Source organism: Eumetopias jubatus, unplaced genomic scaffold (genome assembly GCF_037043125.1).
Source record: "Eumetopias jubatus isolate StellerSeaLion01/CBP00866 unplaced genomic scaffold, mEumJub1_p1.0 scaffold_6, whole genome shotgun sequence".
NCBI classification, from domain to species: Eukaryota; Metazoa; Chordata; class Mammalia; order Carnivora; family Otariidae; genus Eumetopias; species Eumetopias jubatus.
The window spans coordinates 130,334,335-130,341,613 of NW_028274812.1; positions in this window are offsets into that span (position 1 = coordinate 130,334,335).

Below are 7,279 nucleotides of genomic sequence, written 5' to 3' on the forward strand. Positions count from 1 at the left end.
AAAAAGATGCAAGACTTCTCTACCAGAAAACAACATACTGTCCTCCATGCTTTCTTCTTAAAACATATACACATATATTAGTTTTAAATGTGTAGACAAATCTTTGGTGATTTAGGATCTTTTAAATTTGAAGACTGATTGAAATGAATCTTTTGTGCCACCTTTAAGTGATAACCCACTTTTTCATTAGGTACATTTACTTAGATCTAATCAACCAGTTCCAATTTACTCCATTCGGGATTGCAGAGCTTCCTATGGCCATCAGAAAGTAGAGAGGCATTTTGCAAATCTGTAAGGAGATGAGAGCAAAAAGTGCCTGAGACCCCTAGTATTTGAAGTAGAATTGAAATTGCACCAGGTATGCAAGATCGATCAAATCTGTAAAGGGGTTTTCTCCAAGGGACTGAGCCCGTTTTCTAGTCTCATGAGAAGGAAACCATGTGCCTCATGGCCGTTCTATTATTTCTGTGGTCTGAAGTGCTCCACCAATCATGTGCTCATGTATTAGGTTCAAAGGGAGAGAGGAAAGAAGCAGAGAAGAGAGAGAGGAAGAGGGCAAAGGAAGAAGAGGGAAAAAGAAAAAAGAAAGTCCTATGGGGTGCCTGGGTGGCTCAGTTGGTTAAGCGTCTGACTTTTGGTTTCAGTTCAGGTCATGATCTCCGGGTCCTGGTATTGAGCCTGGCTCAAGCTCCACGCTCAGGGGGAGTCTGCTAGAGATTCCCTCTTTCCCTCTGACCCTCCCCATCATGATCTCTCTCTTTCTTTAAAATAAACAAACAAATCTTTAAAAAAAAAAGCCTATCATTGACATGTTCATCTTGTGCATATTTGCTTGTAGCATTTTGTTTTGTAGTAACAGAGGTACTGAAGTCAACGTTAATAAAAAGCCAGGAACTCATATTCTCAGATGGATACAATTACAGTTTGGAAGATGTTTGATTGGTATAAAATGCAGATATATATCAAGTAGAGATTAGCTATTTAAGGAGCTAAATTAAAACAAGCTTAATTGGGGCTCTTTTGCTTAACATCTTTTTTTTTATTATTATGTTATGTTAGTCACCATACAATACATCATTAGTTTTTGATGTAGTGATCCATGATTCATTGTTTTCTTATAACACCCAGTGCTCCATTCAGTACATGCCCTCTTTAATACCCATCACCAGGCTAACCCATCCCCCCACCCCCCTCCCCTCTAGAACCCTCAGTTTGTTTCTCAGAGTCCATCATCTCTCATGGTTCGTCTCCCCCTCCGATATCCCTCCCTTCATTCTTCCCTCCCAGCTATCTTCTTCTTCTTTTTTTTTTTTAAACATATAATGTATTATTTGTTTCAGAGGTATAGGTCTGTGATTCAACAGTCTTGCACAACTCACAGCACTCACCATAGCACATACCCTCCCCAATGTCTATCACCCAGCCACCCCATCCCTCCCAGCCCCCACCATTCCAACAACCCTTAGTTTGTTTCCTGAGATTAAGATGAATGGATAAAGAAGATGTGGTAGGTAGATAGATAGATAGATAGATAGATAGATAGATAGATAGATATAATGGAATATTATGCAGCGATCAAAAGGAATGAAATCTTTCCATTTGCAACGACGTGGATGGAACTGGAGGGTATTGTGCTGAGCGAAATAAGTCAGTCAAAGAAAGACATGTATCATATGACCTCACTGATATGAGGAATGCTTAACATCTTTGGTATTTATCTCTGGGTCTCTAAACCCTATGTGGATGTCAAATCATCTTTCTTGAAGTGCCTTTTCACTGAGCTGATTACTTTTAACACACACAACAAAAGAGGAGGTGGGGCAAGTAGATATAAAAGATTCAGAGTCAAAACAAAGATAATTTCCCAGGTCACATTTAGATCTGTAATTCTATAAGATTGTGAAGGTTCATGTATATCAAACTGGCTTTATTTTATGGTAATGTGTTGGTCAAAAAGCGTTCTGAAATGTTTTAGATAAAGATGGGCAGATCCGAAGAATAATAACAAGTGAATCAATTTAGAACACCACGTACAGACTGTCCTCTAAATTAAAATGATTTGAAAATTAAATCAGTATCCACTACTCTCTTTCTTAGGGTTTTCATATTTTTATTTATTTTTTCAGATAAAACTGTCATGCATAAAGGCTACAGTTCTTATTTAAAGTGATTAGTTTAAAATAATTCCATGATTGCAGTAGAACCATAATTGATACCAAACACACACCATTGGAATCACAGGATACAACACAATTTGTAATTCACTAAATCTACTCATACTACATGAATGTAAGACCTGTAAAAACCAGTTTTTTTTCCTCAAGAAGAAGAATGAAGGAAAGGTAATACTTTTTAAATAAAATTTCCGAGGAGCATATATGTATTTCTTTTTTTTTTTCTTTAAGGATTTTATTCATTCACTTGACAGACATAGAGAGCAAGCACAAGCAGGGGGAGCAGCAGGCTGATGGAGAAGCAGCCTCCCTGCTGAGCAGGGAGCCCTATGCAGGGCTCCATCCGTCCTGGAATCATGACCTGAGCTGAAGGCAGACACTTAATCGACTGAGCCACCCAGGCACCCCTGTATTTCTTTATAATGTGATCAAGAACTAACTAAAGAGCAAAAATCCAGAGCTAAGGAAAAGTATCACCAGTTCAGGTTCTAAGAGTTTCATAATATCCATGGTTTGTCGATATCTTGTAGTAATCATTGATCCTTTATAAGAACTTGTGAATTTGTTATTTTAGGTTCACAATCTTTCATGATTTAAGATTAAGTAAATGTGAAATATTTAGATATAGATTCAGACACATCTGGACTACATCTCGCTGAAGGTGACCTCTGAAATGACACTACTGGTTGTATTTGTTAGAATATTATAGTTTATATTTCCTCAAATTTCTTTAGTGTTTACCTTTCATATTTGAGATAATTTGAATGAACCTCTAAAAAAATCATTCTAGGGTCTGTCAGTTTTGGGGCTTGACTCAAAATATCAATAAGTTCAAGTGCAAAACCTCCTAAATTCTGATATTTAAGAAACTGCATTAATTCATTTATTCATTTACTTGTTCATTTCTCTATGTGCCTATGTTCATTTCTCTATGTGCCTTTAGGAGGTTCCAAATAAATCATGTGCTGGATGGAAGCATGAACAAGGCTGAATGAAATTCCATCCATCTAAGCATGTATGAAATGATCTTTAAATCTGAATTAATTTCTTTTTTTTAAAGGCATTCTAGATGCTGAGGATTCTGTTGTAACCCAATGGATTAAATTTCTTGCCCTCATGGAGATTCCATTCTAATGATAAAATTTCATAAAAAATATTCCTGCATGTCAAACTTGGAATGACATGACAACTGGGAAAATCATTTTCCTTTTTCCCATTTTTCTTTTTTTCAGAGAGATGTGTGAGTGACGGAGGGAGGGGTAGAAGGAGAGAGAGAGAATCTTAAACAGATTCTGTGCCCAGCATAGAGCCTGACGGGGTGTGTGTGGGGGGGGTGGGACTCAATCCCATGACCCTGAGATCATGGCCTGAGCCAAAACCAAGTGTCAGATGCTTAACAGACTGAGCCACCCAGGCGCCCCTCTTTTTCCCTTTTAGACTCATGTGGTTTCCTTTGCCTTTCACCAGGAACAAGCTGTGAATGACTTAAAATTAGTTGGTGCAGTTCTCAAGGCGAGGGCACTTGCTGCAACTCTAACACACGCACTTGCTCGTGATGATGTTATTAGGGGGCATCTCAGGTATAATCTCAGAAGAAAGATTTCTACATAGCATTAGAAAGTTGAACCCAAAGTAAAAAAAAACACTCATCAATTATTTCCCCAAGCGTTCTTCTCACTAGAAATGTCAACAACTTAGCACATGCCAATGACCATCTGTATACAGATGTCTATAAGAGACGTTTGTGGTGCCTGTTCTTGGGATTAGATTAAAGCTGACCAGATAGAAAGGGCAGAAAACAGTATTTCCCTGTAGCATCTATCACTGCTTCTTCTATATTTTTCTGATATAGGAGTAGCAGGTACACTGACTGCTTCTTGAAGTCATGTTTTATTTTTCTAGCAAGAACATTTAGGGGGCGCCTGGGTGGCTCAGTTGGTTAAGCATCTGTCTTCGGCTCAAGCCATGATCTCAGGGTCCCAGGATCGAGTCCCACATTGGGCTCCTTGCTCAGCGGGGAGCCTGCTTCTCCTTCTCCTTCTGCTGCTCCTCCTGCTTGTGCTGTCTCTCTCTCACATAAATAAAAAAAAATCTTAAAAAAAAAAAAAACAACATTTGGTGCCCAGAACTACTGCGTGGGATTGCACTGACTTGAATCATCAAGAAGAGGGACATCAGATGTAGTGGGGGCCCAGGATTCAGACACTGGGGCAGATTCTGGAGTAGACTTATTTGCTTGAGGGAGTAGAGTCTTTCTAACTAAGATCACCTTCAGGATGAAAGAAATCAAAGCACAGAAGTTGGAGCCAAAGAAAATGACTCATGGTCGGAAAGCGTGATTCTGAGATCAGAGGAGGACTTGTCTTCTATATCCCCACTTCTACCCCCCATTTAACCCTATGGAATCATGCCTGAGTGTTAGGGAGCTACGAGAGAGAGAGAGAGAGAGAGAGAGAGAGGGAGAGAGATCAGAAATAAATGTTTCTGTTCTGTGAGAACACAGCTGCATGGCAGGAAGGCCCAGGGAGTGGGTGAGTGTCATGGGTGACAACAGCAGGCTATCCCTGTGTTGCAGAAACTCAGCTCCTAGGTGGCTACTCAGGGGCCCTAGAGAACCTATCCCTGACCCGTGGGCATCCGTGTCTGTGGTTGGATTGGCTATGGAGAGTTTCAGGTCACACAAAGTTAGGACAGGGAAGCTTCAGCAGCAGCAACCACAAGAAAAACATCAGGTTGGCAGCCCCAGGGAGCTGGAGCAGAATGTTGACTTTACCCAGTATTTGAACTCTATGTGCCTGGAAAAATTCTAAGTGTTTAACCTGCATTAACTCATAATCCTCAAAACAACTTTGTGAGTTAGGTCTTTTTATTATCTCATTTTATAGGCAAGGCAATGGAAGCACAGAGAGTTTAAGTAACTTGCTCAATATCACACAGCAATAAGGGACAGAGCAGCTATTTTAATCTGGGTAGAAGAGGAAAAATGAACGATTTTTCTAAGATCTGAGAAACATTGAGTTGGCTGAGAAGAAGGGATTTTGCTTTGAAGGTGGCATCAGGGGTACTAAAATAGCCCTGGAAAATATGAAACCTATTTCTTTTTCTTTCTTTCTTTCTTTCTTTCTTTCTTTCTTTCTTTCTTTCTTTCTTTCTTTCTTTCTTTCTTTCTTTCTTTCTTTTTCTTTTTTCCTTTCTTTTCTTTCCTTCTTCTTCTTCTTCTTCTTCTTCTTCTTCTTCTTCTTTTTGGTCCTAGATTAATGTGGCCTGACAACATTGCTCTGGAAGCCATAGAGCAACAAATACCTTTCCCATATTCACCCCTTTTAGGAGCTGACCTTCGGTTAGCCCCAAGAGAAAAGGAGAGAAGACTTTGTCTCAAATGTCTCTCATGAATCAGGCACTGGTCCAAGTGTGGTAGCGCTCAGCTGATGCTCACAGCAACCCTGCCATATACTCTTTCTGTTTTGTAGTTTAGGAATCAGACTCAGAGAAGTTAAGCGAATTTCCCAAAGTCTCACAGGGACTCAAATGCAGGTCTAACAAATTCCAAAGGCCATGCCCTTCACAGAGTACCATGTTGCTCCTCCCCAGAAAAGAAATATATAAGAACAACAACAAAAAAAGTGGATTTAAAATATCCTTTTGTTTAAAAAAAAGGTGGAATTCATAACAAATAGTAAGTGATTAAATTGATAATTCACCAGTGTTAAGCATTCCTGAGAACATGATTGACTGAGATCCTATTCATCTATTTACACAAGGGAATAAAGTCATAAACAGTGTTGCAAAGACATTGGTTGGTAACCAAAGGTTTTCTCTAAGTGCATTGGTGCTGCTTTTGATTAGGGCAAGTGCAGATGCTAACCCAGCTAACTTGCCCTAATGTTCAGGAAGCACTTTATAAACCAGTTGTAACTACTTTACACAAACTGGTAGAATTCATCAGAACCTCTGCCACACGAAGCATTCTAGCAGATTCACCCATGCAGTCATTCCCTAAATGTTTATATTAATGAAATGGCCTGCTTCTGCTATCAAGTGTTTCTGCTCTTCCTTCTCCTGTGGCCCACACACTACGTTAAACATCAGGTATGACAATGCAGAGAGCACTTTCTGATTTTAATAAGTTATATTCTGAAAACTTTGGAAATCAAACCCCTCATTTCAGAGGATAATGGTTATAAAGATGGCTAAATATTACGTTAGTCCACTTAACGTATCGTGTAGATTAAGAGAGCATACCAGAGGGAGTCTGGAGTGGACAGAAGATATCGTCGGTATCATGAGAACAGGATTTGGAATCTTTGAGTTAGTGACACCGGCAACCAGGCTCTAGCTCTTTCTCGGTGCCTTGCATGGTTCTGAGTACCTTATGTATCTATTAATCCTTACAATCCCCTGAAGTTGGTACTATAACTGGTCCCATTTTACCAATGAGAAACGTGAGACACAGAGAAGTTAAGTACTTTTCCCAAGGTCACAGAGCTGGTGAATGGAACCAGAATCTGTAAGATGGGGAAAAATTATATCCATACTCACAGTTTGGAGCTTCATTGGAAAGATATATATGAAAGCACTCAGAAAATTCGAAAGGCTATAGACAGGATTGTTTTTCAAATTCAGAGTTAAAATGCCATAGAGAGTAAGGATGGGTGGAGGGATTTTCTCCCACTTTGATGAACACAGGAACAGCCCAAAGACAAAATTGATATGAAGCTTGAGTTTGGAAATCCCACTTTATCCTTTTAGCATTTCTTTTGATCCCCAGAGCTTCTTCCCACCCTCCTCACCTTCATCTGATGCTCACAAAGCTCACCTCTGTAGGTCTACTTGAACTTTGAGGGGGAGTGGGGTGATGGGAAGGGAGAGCTAGAGTTCATGCTTTTCTGATGCTTTGACATCAGTGAGAGAAAAACACACAACGTACTAGATCAGTGGCTGATCTTTGGAGTTTTTGCTAGGCGGGTTACATGAACACCACGTGCCCGGTCCTGCCCCAAGACAACTGGGAGTGGCCTCTGGTGTTCAGAGAGTGGTCATTTGGGTTGTTTGTAAGTTAGGCACTTAGCGGTAAGATCTCTGGCAATTTTTCACAACTTGAATTA